The 25,922-nt window shown below is 44.0% G+C and overlaps 3 non-coding genes across 3 annotated transcripts; 1 reads left to right on the forward strand and 2 right to left on the reverse strand.

Moving 5' to 3' along the window:
• Positions 1 to 871: 871 nt before the first annotated feature.
• trnar-ucg (transfer RNA arginine (anticodon UCG)) lies at positions 872 to 960 on the forward strand. The gene is given in 2 exon segments: positions 872 to 908; positions 925 to 960. It is a non-coding gene; the product is annotated as a tRNA-Arg (tRNA).
• Positions 961 to 13,996: 13,036 nt separating this feature from the next.
• trnar-ucg (transfer RNA arginine (anticodon UCG)) lies at positions 13,997 to 14,085 on the reverse strand. Its single transcript is given in 2 exon segments — positions 13,997 to 14,032; positions 14,049 to 14,085. It is a non-coding gene; the product is annotated as a tRNA-Arg (tRNA).
• Positions 14,086 to 23,425: 9,340 nt separating this feature from the next.
• On the reverse strand, positions 23,426 to 23,499 carry trnat-agu (transfer RNA threonine (anticodon AGU)). The gene has a single exon. It is a non-coding gene; the product is annotated as a tRNA-Thr (tRNA).
• Between the last annotated feature and the right edge of the window lie 2,423 nt (positions 23,500 to 25,922).

Below are 25,922 nucleotides of genomic sequence, written 5' to 3' on the forward strand. Positions count from 1 at the left end.
TAACTCGCTTCTCCTTATAGACAGTCAGATATCAATGTAATAATGAAATGATCTGTGTCAGTGCTGGCCATTTCCCTGTCCTGATTTCAGACCCCACTCTGGACACTTGTTTCCCATTCCAGGACCTTTTTGTATTAATATTCAGCACCACCTGTCAGTCAGAAACTTGTCTCAATGAACCGATCCTTTTACTGAACTTCCAACTGCTGCTGTCTATTTCTCGAGGGAAAGAGCTGCTCACTGTATAAGGATGTGAGGGGAATGTAACCCGGCTGCTGGTGAGACGGTCCCGTCTTCTCAATCAAAAGCCTTTTATTTTACCATAGTGATTCCCAGATTCCCAGCTGGTCTGTTGAGGATTTTGTTTTCACAGAAATATCTTGTTAAATACAAATCTGATTCCAACACATCAGTAACAGGACAGAATGGGAACCTTTTAAAAGGATGAAGCAACTATTTCAGTGGCTTCTCACTGTCCCCCTGAAGCCTGTGTGAAGGGGAATTACCAATAGTCTGTAATTTATTACTTCCACACCGAGTTTGAGTTATTTGTCGTGTGAAAGATTGCTGAACGGAGTCTTTTACTGTCAGTTACAGATGAGAAGTTGACAAAAATTGGCAAAATAAAGCTGTTCATAAAATAGCACCAGCAATTTGAGTCGGTAAAAGCAGAATTGTGTTTTAAAAGTTTATTTAAACCGCTACGGGAAAATAGATTTTTATGTACTTTTCCAGTCGATCACTTCTTTTCCACAGTGAAATTGGCGGCTTTCACAAATTCAAATATTGTGCCAGGTTGACAGGTTCAACCAATGATTTTTTGTATTTTGTGCTTCGAGGTTCTCTGATTGAATCATTCATGTAAGCTAAGGGCCGTGTGGCCTAATGGATAAGGCGTCTGACTTCGATATATTTTATGATGCTATCAGAAAATTGCAGGTTCGAGTCCTGCCGTGGTCATTTTGACCCAAAGGGATTATGCAGGGCTTTGGGGATCGAGTCGGGGACTGAACAGATTGGAAACCCGACATGGACTTAATGGGGCGAATGGCCTCCTCATGTGCTGTCACTGACTTTATGAGAAGAGGGTGACCAATCAGAAGTGGGCTGGGGTTGCAGCGGGCTCAAACTGCAGGAATTCCAGGTCCCTGAATGACTGAGCTGAAACTGATCAGTTTCACTGCAGGAAACACCGTCTCGGGGGAAATAACATCACAAATAATTCCATTTGACTAATTACTCAATTATAAAACAATGGGCAGATGTGAAGGTGTGATGTTACTTTTCACTGTGAGGGGAGAATCCACCATCTGGGTAAATCATCAACTTTATAACATCGTCTGTACGTTTGGAAAAGAAACGATGAAAACTCTCCCCATAACCCTGGTGCGGTGGAAAGGCTCAATTCAGAGATTGGAATATAACGAGAGCACAACATAAATCATTAACTGATATTTCCGGCATAAAACACACCCCAGCTCCCGTTCCCAGGTCACTGCTGTCCCTATGATGCGGTGGGTGACTCTGAAAAGAGACTTTGTTTTGTGTTTCTGCAGGAAAACCACAAAGATCCTCCCAGGCAGTGAAACTCATCTTCCCAGAATCTCCAAACCAGATTGAAACAGAAAACACAAAGACAGTGAGAAAGTTCCAGAGAGTTACTGAGCATTAAAACCAATGAAATAAACCAATTCTAGAGAGATGTTGGTGCAGCTTTTTCAGAGAGATTGTGGGTGGCTCTTAAAAGAGCCGTTGTGTTTCGAGTGTTTTCACTACATGGTGGAGTTTTACTTGGAGTTGATGTACTTGGTCACTCACTTTGTCCCTTCTCACATTCCGAGCGCTTTGTTGGGTGGAAATGTTTCTTCAGGCAGTTTCAACAGCTCAGAGCCGACATTGAGTCAGAAACCAGAAATGGGAGTACGGGACACAGACAAGGAATTGAGGCTGAACCTTTATAAATCTCACTGGTTATGGGCCTCAGCTGGAGCATTGTGTCTAATTCCATGATCCACACTTTAGCAGGAATGTCAAGGCCTTAGAGAGGGTGCAGAGGAGATTTACTAGAATGTATCAGAGATGCAGGAATTCAGCTAATGTGGAAAGAATAGGGGTCTGGGGTGTGTGAAGCTGGGGTCCTTGTTCTTAGAGCAGAGATGTTAATGGGGTAGTTAATAGTTGTGTTCAACATTGTGAAAAGTTTTTATAAGAACAAAGAAGTTTGACTGCAATTAGACAGAGCCTCAGTGAGATCACACCTGGAGCACTGTGTACAGTTTTGGTCCCCTTATTTAAGGAAGGATATACTTGCCTTAAAGGAAGTGTATCAAAGTGTCACTCGATTGCTTCCTGGGAAGAGGGGATTGTCCTATGAGAAGAGATTGAGTAGACGAGGCCGATATTCCTCAGAATTGAGAAGAGTCAGAGGTAATCTTACTGGCACCTAAAAATCTTAAGGGATTTAACAGGGTAAATGCTGGGAGGATGTTTCCTCTGGCTGGGGAATCTAGAACTAGGGATCACAATCTCAGTATAAACGGCTCAATCATTTAGGACTGAGAAGCAGAGAATTTTTTTTCACTCAAAGTATTGTGAATCTTTGGAATTCTCTACGCACAGTGGTTAGCACCGCAGCCTCACAGCTCCAGTGACCTCGGTTCCGTTCAGGGTATTGCCTGTGCAGAGTTTGCAAGTTCTCTTTGTGACCACGTGGGTTTCCGCCGGGTGCTCCAGTTTCCTCCCACAGCCAAAGACTTGCAGGTTGATAGGTAAATTGACCATTGTAAATTGCCCCTAGTGTAGATAGGTGGTAGGAGAATGGTGGGAATGTGGTAGGGAATATGGGATGAATGTAGGATTCGTATAAATGGGTGGTTGTTGGTCGGCACAGACTTGGTGGGCCGAAGGGCCTGTTTCAATGCTGTATCTCTCTGTGACTCTAGAGATGGAAATGCTCAATCATTGGGTATATCCAAGAGAGAGATCGATAGGTTTTTGGATGCTAAGGGAATCAAGGATCTGTGCTAGTGTGGTAAGATGGAGTTGATGTAGGAAATCAGCTGTGATCTTATTGAATGGCAGAGCTATTTCAATGGGCCGAATGGCCTACTCCTATTTTTTATGTAAAGTTCCATTCCTCTCAGGGAATATTTTATTTTCAAAAAGAGAAATACTGCACACACTGGAAATCTGAATAATAACAGAAGATTCTGGAAACACTCAGCAGTTCCAGCAGTATCTGTGTAGAGAGGAAGGTAGGAGCAATGTTTCAGGTCTATAGAAGGGTCACAGAACTGGACCACTAACCCGAGCCTCTCTTCTCCACAGTTGTTTCCGGACTGGCTGAGTGTTTTCAGTATTTTAGGCTTTTTCTTTCTGTATTTCATCCTTTTCCCATTTGACTATTTGCTGTGAAACTTTCAGCGTTGTGCTCAGTTCTTTGTGTCGTTGTGTTTTCTTTATTTGAAGTAATGTAAATAGTAACCTGAAATGAATTTGCCAAATGATTGGGCAAATTGTTACAACCAGTTTTTGAGCAAGTTCTCCACAAACACAGTGAAGGATTCCTTCACATTTGTGAAGACCATACAGGACTTGCATATCGATAGCAATGCCGTGTCCATATGTCATTTGACATTGCTAGCCTATTCACCAATGTACCACTTCAGGAAGCCATAGATATTTGCACTGCAGTGCTATATCATGGCGATCTAGACCCGTCACCATTGTGTGAATCCGTATTCATTGAACTTATGAACTCGGCAACTTGCACAGTTGAGTTCACTTTTATTGACACCATGTATCGCTGGTGTTGCCATGGGATCCCCTCTAGGCCCAGCTCTCACAAACATCTTTGTTGGATTCCATGACAAACCTGTTTTTAAGGGAATGACACCTAACCTCCGACCTCTTGCATATTTCCAATATGTAGATGATACGTTTGCTATATTTGAATCCGCAGCTGCATGAAATAATTTCCTTGCACGTCTTCATGGGCTCCATCCTACACTCAAATTCACCTTTGGAATGGAGCTGTCAAATGAGCTCCCTTTCCTTGATGTACTAGTTGAGAAATCTGCTAAGGGGTTTTCTACCACGTTCTACCGCAAACCTACCTTCCCAGGTCAATGCACGCGTTGGGATTCTTACAGTTCCACGAGCTATAAGATTGGCCTTCTCGGCAACCAATCACTGACCGACATTGGCTCCTGGTCCAGCAACAACTCAACCTCAAAATCCTCAGACCTGCTAAGTGGTTCCAGCATTTCTTGTTTTTATTTCAAAATACTCATCCTTGTTTCTAAATCCTTATGTGTTCTCACCTGTCCCAACCTCCTTCCTCCCTCCGTAACCACCTCCCTCCCTCCCTCCGTAACCACCTCCCTCCCTCCGTAACCACCTCCCTCCCTCCCTCCGTAACCACCTCCCTCCCTCTGTAATCACCTCCCTCCCTCCCTCCGTAACCACCTCCCTCCCTCCGTAACCACCTCCCTCCATCCCTCCGTAACCACGGAGTCTTATCGAAAACCTCATAAATAGGGCTGAGCCATTTGCTCACGATGCAAGCTTGATGCTGAAATCGGGCGAATCAAAGACATCCTGCATTACAATGGTTACACTGATCAGATCATTTCTATCTGTATATCACACAAACTTATAAACGGGCTGAAGGACGTCATTTTGAGCCCTGAAAAGTGCCCAGTCTCCCTCAAATTACCCTGGAAAGGTAATATATCCCCAATATTTGAGTAACAGGTGAAGCTCGCTGTTTCCTGCTGTTACTATGCAGGAGCAACAAGTGTGGTGTTCACCACTAACAGGATGCTGCTGTCAAGCAAAAGAGACGTCCTGCCTATCACACAAATAAGTAACGTGATATATGAATTTCAATACCAGTGTGATGCTAGGTTTCTAGACCGTACATCCCAAAACTGGCGGATTGTATCAAATAACATGTCCCTTCCACTGTTCGCAATGGGCCCTACCCAACCAACCCGTGCTTGCAAAACTCAAAACACAGTATCCAACATGAGATGTGATTCCACAATAGGACAACATTTGCTAAATAATTCTCAGTGTGCTAAGAATTACACTGACAACCGATTTCAGACTGTCAGTAGGGCTCGCAGTGTGGTGCACTGGTGTGTACTGTAAACTACATATATTAATACACAGGGCCCTGTTCTTTGCAGACAGAAAGAACATGCACACACATTGTGCCAGTTTCAGCTAAACAAAATAAGTGACAGCCATTCACTGGCTCATTCCACAAGGCAATGCCTTGACCAATCAGAGTCAAGCTGCCTGGTTTAAATTTCAAACAAAACTGGGCAGTTATCTGTCAGTTACCATAAACTGGTGCATTCTGAATGGCAATGCCTCGCCCAATCAGAGTTCACTTGCCAAACAATCAGCACTCTCTTCTCATACAGAAGAAAGTTGTTGTTGTCCCTTAAATTGGTATTCTTGTGGATTGCCCTGCTGAATGGCGATATAGTTCCAAGTCAGGATGATGTGTAGCTTGGAGGAGAACTTTCAGGTGGTGGTATTCCCATGCATCTGCTGCCCTTGTCCTTCTAGGCAGCAGAGGATGCAGGTTTGGAAGGTGCTGCCTGAGTAGCCTTGGTGCATTGTTGCAGTGCATCTTGTAGATGGTACACACTGCTGCCACTGTACGTCAGTGGTGGAGGGAGTGAATGTTGTGGACGGGGTGCCAATCAAGCATGTTGTTTTGTCCTGGATGGTGTCGAGCTTCTTGAATGTTGTTGGAGCTGCACCCATCCGGGCAAGTGGATAGTATTCCATCACACTCCAGACTTGTGCCTTGTAAATGGTGGACAGGCTTGGGGAGTCAGGAGGTGAGTTACTCACCGCATGATTCCTACCCTCTGACCAGCTCATGTAGTCACACTATTTATAAGGCTACTCCAGTTCAGTTTCTGGTCAATGGGAACCCCCAGGAAGTTGATAATGGGGGATTCAGCGATCGTAATGCTGTTGAATGTCAATGGGAGATGGTTAGATTCTCTCTTGTTGGAGATGTTCATTGCCTGGTACTTGTGTGGCATGAATGTTACTTGCCACTTATCAGCCCAAGCCTGGATATTGTCCAGGTCTTGCTGGATTTCTACATGGACTGCTTCTGAGGAGTCGTGAATGGTGCTAAATTTTGCAATCATCAGCGAACATCCCCACTTCTGACCTTATGATTGAAGGAAGGTCACTGATGAAGTAGTGAAGAAGGTTGAGCCGAGGATACTACCCTGAGGAACTCCAGCAGTAATGTCCTGGAGCTGAGATGATTGACCTCCAACAATCACCACCATTTTCCTTTGTGCTAGGTACGATTCCAACCAGTGGAGAGTTTTCCTCTTGATTCCCATTGACTCCAGTTTTGCTCTGGCTCCTTGATGCCATACTCAGTCAAATGCTACCTTGATGTCAAGGGCAGACACTCTCACCTCACCTCTTGAGTTCAGCTCTTTTGTCCTTGTTTGAACCAAGGCTGTAATGACGTCAGGAGCTGAATGGCCCTGGCGGAACCCAACTGAGTGTCACTGAACAGGTTATTGTGAAGCAAGTGCCACTTGATAGCACTGTCAATGACATCTTCCATCACTATACTGATGATTGAGAGTAGATTGATGCGGCAGCAATTGGCCGGGTTGGATTTGTCCTGCTATTTGTGTACAGGACATACCTGGGCAATTTTCCACATTGCCGAGTAGATGCCAGTGTTGTAGCTGTACTGGAACAGCTTGGCTAGGGGCGCGGCAAGTTCTGGAACACAGGTCTTCAGTACCATTGCCGGAATATTGCCAGGGCCTGTAGCCTTTGCTGTATCCAATGCCTTCATTCGTTTCTTGATATCACCTGGAGTGAACTGAATTGGCTGAAGACTGGCATCTGTGATGCTGGGGACTTCAGAAGGTTGCCGAGATGGATAATCCACTCGGCACTTCTGGTTGAAGATTGTTGCAAATTCTTCATCCTTGTCTTTTGCACTGATGTGCTGGGCTCCCCCATCATTGAGGTTGGGGGTATTTGTGGAGCCACCTCCTCCTGTTGGTTGTTTAATTGTCCACCACCATTCATCATTGGATGTGGCAGGGTGTAGATCTGATCCGTTGGTTGTGGGATCACTTAGCCCTGTCTATTACATGCTGCTTCTGCTGTTTGGCATGAAAGTAGTCCTGGGCTGTAGCTTCATCAGGCTGACGGCTCATTTCAAGGTATGCCTGGTGCTGCTCCTGGCATGCCCTCCTGCACTCTTCATTGAATTAGGGTTGATCCCCAGCTTGTTGGTAATGTTAGAGTGGGGGAATATGCCGGGCCATGAGGTGACAGATTGGGGTTGAGTACAATTCTGCTGCTGCTAATGGTCCACAGCACTTCATGGATGCCCAGTTATACATTGCTAGATCTGTTCAAAATCTATCCCATTTAGCACAGTGGTAGTGGCACACAACACGATAGAGGGTATCCTCAATGTGAAGACGGGACTTCATCTCCACAAGGATTGTGCAGTGGTCACTCCTACCAATACTGTCATGGACAGATGCATCTGCGGCAGGCAGATTGGTGAGGATGAGGTCAAGTATGTTTTTCCCTCTTGTTAGTTCCCTCACCACCTACTGCAGACCCAATCGAGCAGCTATGTCCTTTAGGACTCGGCCAGCATGGTCAGTAGTGGTGCTACCGAGCCACTCATGGTGATGGACATTGACATCCCCCAGCCAGACTACATTCTGCGCCCTGTTCCACCTCAGTGCTCCCTCCAAGTGGTGATCAACATAGAGGAGTACTGACTCATCAGCTGAGGGGCGGGGAGAGGGGTTGGTTGGGAGGGGGTGGTAGGTGATAATCAGCATGAGGTTTCCTTGCCCATGTTTGACCTGATGCCATGAGTTAGCCCAAACATTAGTTACACCGTTATGCCAAATCAGTCGGTCTGTTGCCCTGTACATGTCAGTGAGAATCATTCTCAGCGCTCTGAACTCCCAGAAAAAGTAAAGTGGAAAAATGTCATTTCATAACCCAAAGGCTCTTTTCAGAACCACCCACAGTCTCTGTGAAAGGATTAGTTACTGTCAGGAGGGAGTCAGAGATGGAGTTATTGTAACAGTGGATTGATCAGTTTCTCATCTGATGAAAGGTCACTGACCTGAAACGTTAACTCTGCTTCTCTCTATACAGATGCTGCCTGACCTGCTGAGTATTTCCAGCATATCTTGTTTTCATTATGGCACAGAGTTCCCTTTTCAAAGTTACAGAATTAACCACAATAATGTACTCTGAGATTCAAGTTAAATATCAGCCCAATATTGACACACGTTATGAGTTTATAAGTTTCAGTATTAATTCCCATAGTGCATCCTGACATATACATTAGATATAACATAACATAAGAAATAGGAGCAGGAGTAGGCCATTCGGCCCCTCAAGCCTGCCCTGCCATTCAGTAAGATCAGGGCTGATCTGCCCCAGACCTCAATTCCTCTTTCATGCCAGCTCTTCATAGCCCTCAACTCTCCAATATTTCAAAAATCTATCTACTTCCTCTTTAAATACTTTCAGTGATCTCGTCTCCACAACTGTCTGGGGTAGATAATTCCAGACATTCACTACCCTCTGAGAGAAGAAATTCCTTTGCATCTCAGTTTTAAATGAGTGTCCCCTTATTCTGTAACTATGTCGCCTAGTTTGAGATTCCCCCACTCGTGGAAACATCTTCTCAACATCGACCCTGTTAATAAAAACAAGAAATGCTGGAAATACTCAGCAGGTCTGGCAGCATCTGTGAAGAGAGAAGCAGAGTTAATGTTTCAGGTCAGAGACCCTTCTTCACCCTGTTAAGCACCCTCAGAATCTTGTTCGTTTCAAAAAGATCACCCCTCATTCTTCTGAACTCGAATGAATAACCTGTTTAGCCATTCTTGATAAGTCAACCCCTTCATCTCAGGAATCAGCTGAGTGAATCTCTTTTGAACTCCTCCAATGCCAGTACATCCTTTCTTAAGTCTAAATCTCAAGTGTGATATCAGATTGAGAGAATCTGAAAGATAGCATAACCTGAGATACAAACTGAGATTTCAGTTTAAAACTCCCCCGGATTGTGAAACTAAAAGATACAATAGCAATTTAATTTGTATATACTGTGCGTTGGATCACATTCCAGCCCTCATACAGTATCAGACTGGAAGATACTGCAGCAATTCCATTAGTGCAGACTCAGCTCTACATTACAGAGCAGGGAACATATTTAAACAACCCGGAACACTTTTACACAAGACGGATCATATTTACACAACTGAGAAGATCTTTACCCAACAGGGAACCATTTTACACAATAACAGAGAACATCTTGACACAACAGCGAATATAGTTACACAACAGAGAACATATTACACAGCAGGAAAAATATTTTAAAAACACAGGGGACATCTTTACACAATAGAGAACACGATTACATAAATCATTGGTCTCTTGCTGTCTCTTGCTGGTTTTCTGTGTGTCTTTCTCTGTCTGTTCCCTTCTGGGTCCTGATAATATCTTCCTGGTTTTCTGTGTGTCTTTCTCTGCCTCCCTCATTGTCGGTGCTGTTACTCAGTGTCCTTGTGTCATTGTGCAATGAGGGTGAGTCCGTCAGCACGTGTGTTGCTGAGTCTGGGATTCTTGAGCATTCAGAAGACAATCCTATTTTTATAAAAATATTGGGGAAATGAACATATTTCACTAACAGGCAGATAAAATTTAAAACAGTAGTTAACAGAGTGGCGCAGCAGAAGCGTGCTGGGCCCATAACCCAGAAGTCAATGGATCGAAACCATTCTCTGCTATTTATGTTCGGTAGTAACACAAACAGTTCACTTTTAAAACATCATAACAAAATGCTTCCTAAGGCACTCCTTGCAATCAGCTTTTTTCTTCTAGTGAACACATCAATCAGTAACAACTCACTTTTGCTCACACGAACACAAGCTGCACAAACTGCAAACACGGACCAGCCGAGTCTCTCCCACTTTGTCAACCCCTTCCTGCAGAGCCTCGTCTCCACCACCAGATGGTGATGTTGGCCACAATACAACCAGGACAAATGGTCACAGTGAGGAGGCGGTCAGGAACAGAAAATAAAACAATAACAGGGAAAACCTTTACACAACAACAGGGGACATCTTTACACAACAGTAAACATATTTACACAACAGGAAATACCTTCAGATAACAGGGAGAACACAATCATACAAATACATTGGGGAGACCAAGCGCAGACTGGGTGACCGCTTTGCGGAACATCTCCGCTCAGTCCGCAAGCAGGACCCTGAGCTTCCGGTTGCTTGCCATTTCAACACTACCCCCTGCTCTCATGCTCACATCTCTGTCCTGGGATTGCTGCAGTGTTCCAGTGAACATCAACGCAAGCTCGAGGAACAGCATCTCATCTACCGATTAGGCACACTACAGCCTGCCGGACTGAACATTGAGTTCAACAATTTCAGAGCATGACAGCCCCCCATTTTACTTTCATTTTTAGTTATTTTTTCTTCCTTTTTTTTACATTCCTTTTTACATTTTTTACAATCTTTTTTTGCATTTATTTCATTTCATCTTAGTTTGTTCAGTTTGCTTACCCACTGTTTTTTTCAGGTTGTTTTTCTTCAGGTTTGCACTTGCTGCTGTTCAATATTCAGTGTATTCACACCTAATCTGTACTAATGCTTTGTCTTTCAACACACCATTAACATATTGTTTGCCTTTTCTCCGTGACCTTTTGGTCAGCGATGTGGCCCGGTCCAATCTGCACCTTCTCCTTTGTTATCTCTTGCGCCACCCCCACCTCACTTGTTTATAATCTGTGACTTTTCTAATATTTGTCAGTTCCGAAGAAGGGTCACTGACCCGAAACGTTAACTCTGCTTCTCTTTCCACAGATGCTGCCAGACCTGCTGAGTGATTCCAGCATTTCTTGTTTTTGTTTCAGATTTCCAGCATCCGCAGTATTTTGCTTTTATTACAATCATACAAATGCCTTGTTTCGCCATCTCAGTCATGTCTCTCTCTCTGTCCCTCACTTTTGCTTCCTCACAGTCTATTCTTGGTTTTCTGTGTGTTTTTCTCTCTGTCCCGTTGTCGATGGTGTTACTCAGCGTCCTTGTAACATTGTGTAGCCAGGTTGAGCCTCCCAACACCTGTGTTGCTGTAATAAAAACAGAAAATGCTGGAAATGCTCAGTTGGTCTGGCAGCATCTGTGCAGAGAGAAACAGTTAACAGTTCAGGTCTGTTTCCTTAGCTCACATTAACTTTGTTTCTCTCTCCACAGATGCTGCCAGACCTGCTGACTATTTCAAGCATTTTCTGTTTATGTTTCAGATTTCCAGCATCCGCAGTATTTTGCTTTTGTACGTGTGTTGCTATGTCTGGGACTGTTTGAGTGCAATGCTATTGCTTTATAAACAGCGTTGAAACAAACATTTTTCTCGCGAACACACAGCACTAATACACAGCTGGATATAAACAGCAGCCTGCAGCAGAGGGCGCAGTGGAAGTTTATTAACACAAATAATTCACCAACACAATATTTACTGCTATCCACATTCACACCACGCTTCATCTTAACACGTTTTACTCTTTATTTACATCAACTTCTTCCTTCCAGTAAACACTTCAATTTGGAACACAGCTTCCAAATCACCTTTATTCACAAACCCGAACACACACCAGCCCAGACTTTCCCCTTTCTGTCAACCCATTCCTGCATCACTGCCTCTCCACCAACAGTTGTCGCTAGAATCATACAATCATAGAATGGCTACAGCACAGAAGGAGGTCGTTCGGCCTGTCAAACCCGTGCTGGCTCTCTGTCAGAGCAACTCACCTCGTCTCACTCCCCAGTCAGTTCAATTTTGGTGGTGGGAAAACTTCTCGAAAGAATAATTCGGGACAAAATTAATAGTCCCATGGACAAATGTGGGTTAATTCAAGAAAGCCAGCATGGACTTCTTCAGGGAAAATCATGTTTAACTGTCCTGCTGGAGTTTTTTAATGAGGTAACAGAGAGGGATGATGAGGGCAATGCTGTTGATGTGGTGTACATGGACTTTCAAAAGGTCTGGCAGCATCTGAAAGGTCACTGACCTGAAACATTAACTCTGTTTCTCTCTCCACAGATGCTGCCAGACCTGCTGAGTATTTCCAGCACTTTTTGTTTATATTTCAGCTTTCTAGCATCTGCAGTATTTTGCTTTTATTGACTTTCAAAAGGAGTTTGATACAGTGCAACACAACAGACTTGTGAACAAAGTTATAACTCATGGAATAAAAGGGACAGTAGTAACATGGACATGGAATTGGCTGAGTGACAGGAAACAAAGAGTAGTGATCAATGGATGTTCTTCGGGCTAGAGGAAGGTTTGTAGTGGAGTTCCCCAGGAGTTAGTGTTGGGACCCTTGCCTTTCCTGATATATATTAATGACCTAGACCTTGGTGTACAGGGCAGAATTTCAAAGTTTATGGATGATACGAAAATTGGAAGCATTGTGAACTGTAAGGATGATAGTGTAGAACTTCAAAAGGACATAGACAAGTTGGTGGAATGGGAGGACAGATGACAGGTGAAGTTCAATGCCGAGAAATGTGAATTGATTCATTTTGGTAGGAAGAACATGGAGAGACAATATAGAATAAAGGGTACAATTCTAAAGGGGGTCCAGGAGCAGAGGGACCTGGGGGTATAAGTCATTGGTTGAGAGAGTGGTTAATAAAGCATACAGTATCCTCGGCTTTAGTAACAGAGGCATAGAGTACAAGAACAAGGAGGTCATGTTGAACTTGTACAAGACACTAGACTCAGCTGAAGTACTGCGTCCAGTTCTGGGTGCCACACTTTAGGAAAGATGTGAAGGCATTGGAGAGATTACGGAAAAGATTCATGAGAATGGTTCCAGGGATGAGGAACTTCAGTTATGAAGATTGATTGGAGAAGTTAGGATTGTTTTCCTTGGAGAAAAGAAGGCTAAGAGGAGATTTCATAGTGGTATTCAAAATGATGAGGGGTGTGGACAGAGTGGAGAGGGAGAAACTGTTCCCACTTGTGAAAGGATCGAGAATGAAAGGGCACAGATTTAAAGTAATTGGTAAAAGAAGCAAAAGCGACATGAGGAAAAACTTTTTCACACAGCGAGTGGTTAAAGTATGAACTGCCTGAGAATGTGATGGAGGCAGGTTCAATTGAAGAATTCAAAGGGGAATTAGACTGTTATCTGAAAAGGAAGAATGTGCAGGATTATGGGGAGAAGACGGGGAAGTGATATGAGGTGAATTGCTCATTTGGAGAGTCAGTGCAGACACGATGGGCCAAATGGCCTCCTTCTGTGCAGTAACAATTCTGTGATTCTGTGATTCCAATATTCAAGTCATTTCTATATATGGTGGTCCTGACACTGACCCTTGTGGACATCACTGTTCACCATCTTCCATTCTGAAAAACAACCAAATATCACAACTCACTTTTTTTGATGTTTCCCACATTTTTTAATCTAAGCAGATACTGATCCTCCTATTCCAAGAGCCTCAGTTTTGTTACCCAGCATTTTATGCGGTAGTTTGTCAAACGCTTTCTGAAAATCCATATAGACAACATCCATTGCTTTCCCTTCATCAACCTTTTCTGTTATTTCATCAAAAAAATAAGTTATTTATTAATAGATGCAGCACTATAACAGGCCCTTCGGCCCATCAAGTCTGTGCCGACCAACAACCACCCATTTATACTAATCCTACATCAATGCCATATTCTCGACCACATCCCCCACCACCGACAAACACTCGGGGCAATTCACAACGGTCAATTTACCAATCAATCTGCAAGTCTTTGGCTGTGCGAGGAAACACACGCAGTCACAGGGAGAACTCAAACTGCGCACAGACATTAGCCAGAACTGAACACGGGTCGCTGGAGCTGTGAGGCTGTGGTGCGAAACAGTGATCGCCCAAAATGACCATGGCAGGATTCGAACCTGCAATCTTCTGATAACCTCGTTAAATACACCGAAGTCAGACACCTTATCCATTAGGCCACACGGCCAATAGTGAAAGAATGGAGAGGTGCTGAACCTCTCAGTTTTCGGTCTACCCAAACCAAGTTCAAGGCCTGAATAATGAACCGATTGCCTCATTCGTTCTGTGAATAATACAATGATTTAATAGACAAAGTTTTGAAACATTCCTGCCCATAAATCTTGATAACAGAGAGTGTGTGGATCTCCTGGCTCAGAATGTTTAATGGATACAGTCCTCAGATCCGACAAGGAACCCCTGAACATCCACAGTAAAGACAGTGTGGATGAGGAAATGTAAGAGCCGGGAGCTGAAACTCAGGCACGGCCGAGCTCTCCTGTCATTGAGCTTGTGTGTCTGCTCTGCTCGCCGCACTTCCGGCTCTACTTTGTTTCCAATGCAAAGATGAAAAGGGCCGTTCGGTTTCCCTCTCACTGACAGCGTGTTTCACTCGGGTTAATATAACCCGGGACTTTTGCTGCTGAAATGAATTCTGCAAGGTCCCAGCAAGCACACCGGCTCCCTCCTTTCTCCCCTCTTTCTATCGGATTGTTTTACCAGGAGGGGCTCAATAATAACAAACCCCCTGCAGGGAATGACCGCAAATTGAGCATCTAAATGGGGCAAGTGGGCAGCTTTCTGGGTTCTAGGTTCCCCCTACCCCGCCCCTCCCTCCCTCCAGTCCAAGCCCCTCTTCACTTTCTTTGGGACTTTGATGAGGGTGAAATGGGGAAAGTTCCCATTGATGTTTGAGTGCTGAATTGCAGCAGGGATCTGCGCATGCGCGATGCAGCCCCGCCCCCAGTGTGACGTCACAATGAGGAGTGGAGTGCATGCGCAGCCTTTCCCCAACCCAGTCTGTGAGGCCATTCACTCAATCAGGGGAAGATGCTTTAAATCAGCTGCTAATGGAGACTTCCCGGGCCCGGGGGAAGGGAACAAACAGCATCTGCTTCCAGCAGCCACTGCTTTGGGAGCGTGTCCGCAGATGTGCTCAGAGATTAGCATTGAGTGGTGGGAAGTTGAGGGGGAGTCGGGGAGTGTTTGGAACAGACACTGTGGAGCAGGAGCTGCTCCCGGAACATGGAGTGAGCCGGGGACACGGGGAAGGGAGAGTTCATTCTCGGACAGTGTCTGTACAGGCTCAGGGAGACACAATGGGAAGAAATCACTATTGAAAATCACTGACAATTTCACCACCCAAAGGAGAGGGAATTTTCCTGCTTTAGTTCCAGTCTCTCACTGTTTGTTGGATCGTGAACAGTGGCGGAAAAATAGCCGCAAAATAACGATGTGGACAGTTAGACAAAGAGCATTTATTGCAGACACCAGGTGAGAAGTGTGAAAGGCACATTTTCAATAGTGGCTGCTTGTTTTCCGTTGAAATAGAAATGTGACTGTGTAAAGGTCACTGCTCTATCGGACAGTCCCAGTCATTGAGCAGTGCAGGGCTTGTGTTCTTTCTGAATGTCACAAACTTGTTGTAAAACCACTGCAAACACCTGGTAAACAGAAGCTGAATGTTACAGTACTGCAGTGGAGTCAGACACTGACACTGTTTGTGTTCCTGGTTTTCATTTTGTGATTGTTCATAATGATTATTATTGGGACGATTACATTGATCGCTTTTGTATCTTCTACCTCACCAGTTCTTTCATTCCTGCAGGAAAATACATGAAGGAACCTGAATGGATGTGGTGATTCTTGGACACAAGGAAAAGTGCAGCGAGCTCGTTCCAACACACAGTAGGTACAGGATCACTCCCAAAGCACAGAGATACTGCCAGCTCATCAGTTCCACTGGAACAAACAAAAGAAGTAGTCAGACAGACACTGATCCCAAAGTCAAGAGACACATTTTCAATCCAACAGTCAAACAACAGCGGGAGAGACAGAAGTTGTTTCTATTTCACTCCAATTCAATACAGGTGATAGGTTGATACATCAATCACAGTCCAAAAACAAACTCACTATCAGATCTAAATAAACTCTGTCACCATGGCCACATTTTAAATATAAAACTTGAAATTGAACAGACAAAATTTGCCTGATTGAAATGAACAGAATGAATGCAAGGAGGCTTCAAGGGGATTTGGACGGGGTAAGTGAATGGGCAAGAACATGGCAGATGGAATATAATGTAAATAAGTGTGAAGTTCTCCACTTTGGTAGAATAAACAGAAAGACAGAGTATTTCTTAAATGGTGAGAGGTTGGGAAGTGTTGATGTCCAAAGGGACCTGGGTGTCCTTGTTCATGAGACACGAAAAGCTAGTGTGCAGGTGCAGAAAGCAATTAAGAATGCAAATGGTATGTTGTCTTCATTGAAAGGGGATTTGAGTACATGGTTAATCATGTATTGCTTCATTGTATAAAGTCTAAATGAGACTGCACCTGGAATATTCTGTACAATTTTGGTTTCCTTATCTAAGGAAGGATAGACTTGTCATGGAGAGAGTGCAACGGAGATTCACCAGACTAATCCCCTGGGATGGTGGGATTGTCTTATGATGAGAGACTGCAGAAACTGGGCCGAAATTCTCTGGAGTTTCGAAGAATGAAAGGTGATCTCATTGAAACTTACAAAATTCTTACAGGGCGTGACAGGGTAGATATGGAGAGGATGTTTCCTCTGTCTGGTCATTCTAGAACAAGGAGATACAGTCTCAGAATAAGGACAGGCCATTTGAGACTGAGATGAGCAGGAATTTCTTTACTCAGAGGGTGGGAACTCTGTGGAATTCTTTATCCCAGAGGGCTGTGGAGCCTCAATCATTGAACATATTCAAGACATAAATCGATAGATTTCTAAATACTAACAAGATCAAGGGATATGGAGATAGCAGGGAAAAATGGCGTAGAGGTAGATGATCATCCACGATCTGTTTGAATGTTGGAGCAGGCTCGATGGGCTGAATGGCCTAATGCCCCTATTTCCTATCATCCTTTGAATCCCAATAATGTACATCAGACGTGAGACCGAGCTATGCATTACATACCAGTTCAAAAATCCCACAGAGATTAAGACTGAAAGATACAGTATCAATTCCATTACTACAAAATGAAGGACTTGGAGCTTGCAGACCAGCCCATGTATAAGATTGAAAGTTATTAGATTAGATTAGAGATACAGCACTGAAACAGGCCCTTCGGCCCACCGAGTCTGTGCCGACCATCAACCACCCATTTATACTAACCCTACACTAATCCCATATTCCTACCAAACATCCGGGCGGATAGGTAGGTGGTAGGGAAATATTGGGACAGGTGGGGATGTTTGTTGGGAATATCGGATTCGTGTAGGATTAGTATAAATGGGTGGTTGATGTTCGGCACAGACTCGGTGGGCCGAAGGGCCTGTTTCAGTGCTGTATCTCTAATCTAATCTAATCTAATCTAATCCCCACCTGTCTCTATATTTCCCTACCACCTACCTATACTAGTGACAATTTATAATGGCCAATTTACCTATCAACCTGCAAGTCTTTTGGCTTGTGGGAGGAAACCGGAGCACCCGAAGAAAACCCACGCAGACACAGGGAGAACTTGCAAACTCCACACAGGCAGTACCCGGAATCGAACCCGGGTCCCTGGAGCTGTGAGGCTGCGGTGCTAACCACTGCGCCACTGTGCCGCCCCTCGTTTTCACAGAGCTAAATATTAAATACCAATCCACAACTTGTACAGGACTACCAAATAAAACCTACAACTGTAAAATACAGTTAATCCATATTTTAAATTAAACGCAAGGCAAACAAATATTGATACATTAAGAGAGCGGGAAACAGTGAAAGCGAAGTGGAGCATAAAGAGCCCAGGAGAGAGAGGGAGCAAGAGTTCACTCGGAGAGCAGGGAACAGCGAGAACAGACGTAAAAAAAGGCAAAGGAATACACAATTAACGGGAGAACACTGAACGGTGTAGAGGAAGTGAGGGACGTTGGAGTGAATGTCCACAGATCCCTGAAGTAGCAGGACAGGTCAATAAGCTGGTTCAGCAGATATATGGAATCCTTTCCTTTACTAGCTGAGGTACGGAATATAAGGGTGACATGGGTGTCCATGACAATAAGTCACTGAAAGCTAACATGCAGGTGCAGCAAGCAATTAAGAAGGCTATTGGTATGTTAGCCTTTATCACAAGAGGATTTGAGTACAGGAATAGTGAATTCTTGCTTCAATTGTAAAGAACCTTGGTTAGACCGCACTTGGAGTACTGTGTGCAGTTTTGGTCCCCTTACCTTAGGAAGGATATTATTGCCACAGAGGGAGTGCAACAAAGGTTCATCAGACTTGTTCCTGGGATGGTGGGACTGTCCTATGAAGAGAGATTGGGGAAACGGGCTGTATTCTCTAGAGTTTCAAAGAATGAGAGGTGATCCCATTGAAACCCACAAAATACTTAAAGGACAGTCAGGGTAGATGCAGCTGAGATGTTTCTCCTGGTTGGGGAGTCGAGAACCAGGTGATGCAATTTCAAAATAAGGGGGAAACCACTTAGAACAAAGAACAAAGAAAATTACAGCACAGGAACAGGCCCTTCGGCCCTCCAAGCCTGCGCCGATCCAGATCCTCTATCTAAACCTGTCGCCTATTTTCTAAGGGTCTGTATCTCTTTGCTTCCTGCCCATTCACGTATCTGTCTAGATACATCTTAAAAAACGCTATCGTGCCCGCGTCTACCACCTCCGCTGGCAACGCGTTCCAGGCACCCACCACCCTCTGCGTAAAGAACTTTCCACGCATATCCCCCCTAAACTTTTCCCCTCTCACTTTGAACTCGTGACCCCTCGTAATTGAATCCCCCACTCTGGGAAAAAGCTTCTTGCTATCCACCCTGTCTATACCTCTCATGATTTTGTGCACCTCAATCAGGTCCCCCCTCAACCTCCGTCTTTCTAATGAAAATAATCCTAATCTACTCAACCTCTCTTCATAGCTAGCGCCCTCCATACCAGGCAACATCCTGGTGAACCTCCTCTGCACCCTCTCCAAAGCATCTACATCCTTTTGGTAATATGGCGACCAGAACTGCACGCAGTATTCCAAATGTGGCCGAACCAAAGTCTTATACAACTGTAACATGACCTGCCAACTCTTGTACTCAATACCCCGTCCGATGAAGGAAAGCATGCCGTATGCCTTCTTGACCACTCTATTGACCTGCGTTGCCACCTTCAGGGAACAATGGACCTGAACACCCAAATCTCTTTGTACATCAATTTTCCCCAGGACTTTTCCATTTACTGTATAGTTCACTCTTGAATTGGATCTTCCAAAATGCATCACCTCGCATTTGCCTGGATTGAACTCCATCTGACATTTCTCTGCCCAACTCTCCAATCTATCTATATTCTGCTGTATTCTCTGACAGTCCCCTTCACTATCTGCTACTCCACCAATCTTAGTGTCGTCTGCAAACTTGCTAATCAGACCACCTATACTTTCCTCCAAATCATTTATGTATATCACAAACAACAGTGGTCCCAGCACGGATCCCTGTGGAACACCACTGGTCACATGTCTCCATTTTGAGAAACTCCCTTCCACTGCTACTCTCTGTCTCCTGTTGCCCAGCCAGTTCTTTATCCATCTAGCTAGTACACCCTGGACCCCATGCGACTTCAATTTCTCCATCAACCTACCATGGGGAACCTTATCAAACGCCTTACTGAAGTCCATGTATATGACAGCCCTTCCCTCATCAATCAACTTTGTCACTTCCTCAAAGAATTTTATTAAGTTGGTAAGACATGACCTTCCCTGCACAAAACCATGTTGCCTATCACTGATAAGCCCATTTTCTTCCAAATGGGAATAGATCCTATCCCTAAGTATCTTCTCCAGCAGCTTCCCTACCACTGACGTCAGGCTCACCGGTCTATAATTACCTGGATTATCCCTGCTACCCTTCTTAAACAAGGGGACAACATTAGCAATTCTCCAGTCCTCCGGGACCTCACCCGTGTTTAAGGACGCTGCAAAGATATCTGTTAAGGCCCCAGCTATTTCCTCTCTCGCTTCCCTCAGTAACCTGGGATAGATCCCATCCGGACCTGGGGACTTGTCCACCTTAATGCCTTTTGGAATACCCAACACTTCCTCCCTCCTTATGCCGACTTGACCAAGAGTAATCAAACATCTATCCCTGACCTCAACATCCGTAATGTCCCTCTCCTCGGTGAATACCGATGCAAAGTACTCGTTTAGAATCTCACCCATTTTCTCTGACTCCACGCATAATTTTCCTCCTTTGTCCTTGAGTGGGCCAATCCTTTCTCTAGTTACCCTCTTGCCCCTTATATATGAATAAAAGGCTTTGGGATTTTCCTTAACCCTGTTTGCTAAAGATATTCATGACCCCTTTTAGCCCTCTTAATTCCTCGTTTCAGATTGGTCCTACATTCCCGATATTCTTCCAAAGCTTTGTCTTTCTTCAGCCGCCTAGACCTTATGTATGCTTCCTTTTTCCTCTTAGCTAGTTTCACAATTTCACCTGTCATCCATGGTTCCCTAATCTTGCCATTTCTATCCCTCATTTTCACAGGAACATGTCTCTCCTGCACGCTAATCAACCTCTCTTTAAAAGCCTCCCACATATCAAATGTGGATTTATCTTCAAACAGCTGCTCCCAATCTACATTCCCCAGCTCCTGCCGAATTTTGGTATAGTTGGCCTTCCTCCAATTTAGCACTCTTCCTTTAGGACCACTCTCATCTTTGTCCATGAGTATTCTAAAACTGACGGAATTGTGATCACTATTCCCAAAGTAGTCCCCTACTGAAACTTCAACAACCTGGCCGGGCTCATTCCCCAACACCAGGTCCAGTACGGCCCCTTCCCGAGTTGGACTATTTACATACTGCTCTAGAAAACCCTCCTGGATGCTCCTTACAAATTCTGCTCCATCTGGACCTCTAACACTAAGTGAATCCCAGTCAATGTTGGGAAAATTAAAATCTCCTATCACCACCACCCTGTTGCTCCTACATCTTTCCATAGTCTGTTTACATATTTGTACCTCTATCTCATGCTTGCTGTTGGGAGGCCTGTCGTACAGCCCCAACACTGTTACCGCACCCTTCCTATTTCTGAATTCTGCCCATATTGCCTCACTGCTCGAGTCGTCCATAGTGCCCTCCTTCAGCACAGCTGTGATATCCTCTTTGACCAGTAATGCAACTCCTCCACCCCTTTTACCTCCCTCTCTATCCCGCCAGAAACATCGATATCCTGGGATATTTAGTTGCCAAACGTGCCCTTTCCTCAACCAAGTCTCAGTAATAGCAATAACATCATACTCCCAGGTACTAATCCAAGCCCTAAGTTCATCTGCCTTTCCTACTACACTTCTTGCATTAAAACAAATGCACCTCAGACCACCAGTCCCTTTGCGTTCATCATCTGCTTCCTGCCTACTCTTCCCCTTAGTCACGCTGACTTCATTATCTAGTTCCTTACAGGCTTTAGTTACTACCTCCTTACTGTCCACTGACCTCCTCATTTGGTTCCCATCCCCCTGCCACATTATTTTAAACCCTCCCCAACAGCGTTAGCAAAAGCACCCCCAAGGACACAGGACAGAGATGAGGAGAAATGTTGTTACTCAGAGGGTTGTGAATCTTTGGAATTCTTTACCCCAGAGGGCTGTGGAAGCTCAGTCATTGAATATGTTTAAAGCAGAGATTGACAGATTTCTAAATACAAATGACATAAGGGAATATGAGGAAAGTGTGGGGAAAAGGGTATTGAAGTGGATGATCAGCCATGATCATATTGAATGGTGGGGCAGGCTCAATGGGCTGAATGGCCGACTCCTGCTCCTATGTTCCTAACTCCACATGATCGGCGAGGCACAGCTTCAGGCCGACTTGGTGGGTGGTGAAAACAGATATCACTGCTTCTGATCTTCACCAGAACAGAGAGTGAGATGTAACATTGATCATCAAACAGACTGTGAGAGAATACAACAGAGTAAAACACATGGAGAGACACTGTGGAATAACAAATAGATTTGATTGGAATGTTGAATTTTGATTGGAATGGATAAAACAGCAGATTAAATTGGGATTCTCATCATGATATTGATCTGGGACAGAAGAACGAAACTGATGGAAAGAAGGGAAGAAGGAAGAAAAGAAAGGATGGAACTGTTCAGTTTTTTTGAGTTTTTTCACCCACCCATCAAAGCTGGATTAAAAAGAAGATGCAAATAACAAAGAATTTCACCAAAAAGAGAGATTAAATGCTGCCGAAACCTTGGATTGAAGGATGCCCCAACAGATCACCTGTTTAACTGTCTCCTCACTGGGGGATTTCAATCAGTGAGTCATATTATTCTCTACCTTTGTTTTGTTAAATGAACCCAGAACTGTCACTTGGAATTAATATCTGTGTTTCGACTCCTGAATAATAAAATTGTGAGTTTCTCGATATTTTCTGGACACATCTCCAGCTGAAAGAACTAAGAACTCTTTTCTAATTTACACAATACTATATGCACACTCATCAAGCCTCCTGAGCTAGCATCCTTGGTGCTGCTCTCTCTTCTCCCAAACCTCATCTCATGTGACTGTTACATCATCACTCTGACAGTGGGAGGGGTTGATCCCACTGTCTTCAGCATTAACCCTTTACATCCTTGGAATACACTGTCTGTCCAAAAAATGGGTGGAGGGAACTTCTTTCATTTATTGAAACACCAACAGCTGCCAGTTGAAAATCAACTCAAACCCATCAGAGAGAGAGAGAGAGAGAGACTGTCAGAGAACTTCCTGCATCCAGTCCTGACCCTGTTACACTCCGCAGCTGCTCACCCAGACCCCACTGAACACTGTTACCGAAACACTTCAAATACTGTTTGCAAAAGGCAGAAAAGGTCAAAGTTAATCACAGCTGTATTGAATAGAACAAAGTTTAATATCTTCTCACCGTCTCTCGGTAACCACATGAGACACAGGTTTTCTTATTTGCTTCCTTTGATTTTTCTTGTTCCTGACTGACAAATATTCCAAACCTCGGCTCAACCCTCTCGCTTGCGTCATGTCCCAGTCACGGTTGAAAGCAACACATAACGACAGAAACACTCTGAAACAGACAACGTGGTCACACTTTCCTTCAGTGAGATTAATGTCGTGCTGTTTTCCAGGTTGAATGCATCTGTGAACAAACTTCTATGAAAGAAGTTGCCTTTGAAATATCAGCACTGAATTTCTGTGCAAGGAGGAACAGCCATTCCAAACTCACATCTTTCACAATGGCTGTTTTCTCCTGTGACTGAAATTCATTATCTAATTTGAATTCTAAGTCAAAGTTCACAAGACATCGATAAAATTATTGATTAGGAAACTTCTAAAGCACACTGCAATAAGGCTCTGCTGGGAGTTGAACCCAGGATCTCCTGTTTACTAGACAGGTGCTGTAACCAACTAAACTACTGAGCCAGATTGAAAGTGTTTGTGCAGTTGAAATTGGAGAAGGGCACTATTTATTCTCAAATAAAAACAAGAAATGCTGGAACCACTCAGCAGGTCTGGCAGCATCTGTGGAAAGAGAAGCAGAGTTAACGTTTCGGGTCAGTGACCCTTCTTCGGAACTTCCAAAGAAGGGTCATTGACCTGAAACGTTAACTCTGCTTCTCTTTCCACAGATGCTGCCAGACCTGCTGAGTGGTTCCAGCATTTCTTGTTTTTATTTCAGATTTCCAGCATCTGCAGTATTTTGCTACTATTTATTCTCATCCCATTTCTCCACTGGTCACAACATATTTTAACTTTTCCCACTTACCGATACAGTCAATCATATACTCTATTTTTCCCAGGACTGAGAATGAATGTTTTGGAAGAAAATACATAATTCAATTGTTTCTGAAAGGTTACAGAACACAACATGTGAGTAATATTCCCCATTGCTTTCTCAGCACTGATGGATTGTGAAGCGGGAGTCAGCCAGAAGTCCCACTGAGCCGCACTGTCCCTGAGCTGAGAATGAAATGAGATAAAGTTCAATTTTTCACAGCGAGATGCTGCAGAGAGATAAGATTCCCGAATCAAAGTGAGGCTTTCTCATACTGTTGTTGAATTTCATTTCAAACACTCCTTGTACTCTCTGCTAATGAAGCCTAAAAAAATGGAGAAACAGAATGGTACTCAAACTCACAACCCTGAGATTAAACGTCTCATGTTTGACTGACTGAACTATCACTTCTACTCAGTCTCTTATTGGATGGATGCAACTGTATGCTCCGACGCTGGGGTGGCTTTCAAATCCTCCCATGGATCCACATGTCAGATTGAGTTACATGTCGTAGACTCAAGCAAAGGAAATCTGCTCACTTCCAAAACTATCAGCGAGTTGAAGCTGATTACAATCAACATCATCAGAGAGCAGAACTACCTGGTGAAAGAAAATACCCTGAAGAAGGATCCACAATTATTCAAACGCATCGGCAAAGTGAAAAACAAAAAATCGATGAGTTAATCCAAGACAAACAACAGAAACACTGAAGAATTCCATTCCATACCAGAACCCAGTCGTGTTGTTTTTGGATCCAGCTCTCAGTTACTGCTTCACCTTCATACACACACTTGGCAATCTGTACATTTCGTTCATTTCAATTTTGTCAACAGGCTATTGGAATCCAGTTCTCTGGTCCTCAAACAGGCTCCGTGTGAAAGTCAACTCCGCTTTTTGTAAGGCTGCAACCAATCGATGACCTTCAACTAAAAACACAAATGAAGTAGGAGTCATGCAGGATTTGAAAACAGGACCTTTCACATGCTATCCAATCACACACCCAAAGTGAAAAACATACCCCCAGACCAACAAGCCACTTACAAAGAATAGTATTTTTAGCTCTCTTTAGAACTGTGCCATTAAGTATATATTTCCTCTCCCTGTTCCTTCTGCCAAAGTGCATCACCTCACACGAGTCACTATTAAATTCCATCTGCCACCTGTCTGCCCATTCTGCTAGCCTATCACTGTCCTGTTGCAGGCAGTTACTGTTTACCACTCTTCTAGGTTTGGTGTTATCGGCATATTTTGAGATACTACACTATATTCCAAGATCCTAGTCATTTATATATAGCAGAAAAAGCAGTGGTTCGAGCAGTGACCATTGGAGAACACCCACTGTCGACTATCCTCCAGTCTGACAAAGAACCATTTACTACGACTCGCTATTTTCTGTCCTTAAGGCAATTTTCTATCCAATTGGACGGGGAGTCTCCTATTCCATGAACCTCAATTTTGTTAACCACCCTTTTATGTGGTACCTGATCATCCATTCTTAATCCAACCATCCATCCTGTCTTAAAATTCATCATCTTCCTGTTTGTTCATCAAAAAATGCAGTTAGTCAAGCATGAACTCCCATTTATTAATCCATGCTCACTCTCCTCAATTAATTCAAATCTCTCCAAGTGACTGTTGATTTTTTCCCTAATTATTGTTCCTAAAACCTTACTCACCACTGCTGTTAATCTAACTGGCCTGTAGTTACCTGGATTGTCCTTACACCCTTTGTTGAAATAGGAAGTCACATTTGCCACTGTTCAGTCCTCTGGCACCTCCACAGTGCTTTTTGGGAGGGTGTTCCTGGTTTTTGACCCTGCAACAGTGAAGGAATGGCAGTCTAATGCCGAGTCAGGATGGTGTGTGACTTGGAGGGGAACTTGAAGGTGGTGATGTTCCCATGCGTCTGCTACCTTTATCCTTCTAGGTGGCTGAGTTTGTGGGTTGGAAGGTGCTGTTGAAAGAGGCTTGGCAAGTTGCTGCAGTACATCTTGTAAATGTTACACACTGCTGCCACTCTGCACTGGTGCTAGAGGGAATGAATGTTTAAGGTGGTGGATGGGGTGCCAAT

This window comes from Heterodontus francisci, chromosome 35 (genome assembly GCF_036365525.1).
Source record: "Heterodontus francisci isolate sHetFra1 chromosome 35, sHetFra1.hap1, whole genome shotgun sequence".
NCBI lineage: Eukaryota > Metazoa > Chordata > Chondrichthyes > Heterodontiformes > Heterodontidae > Heterodontus > Heterodontus francisci.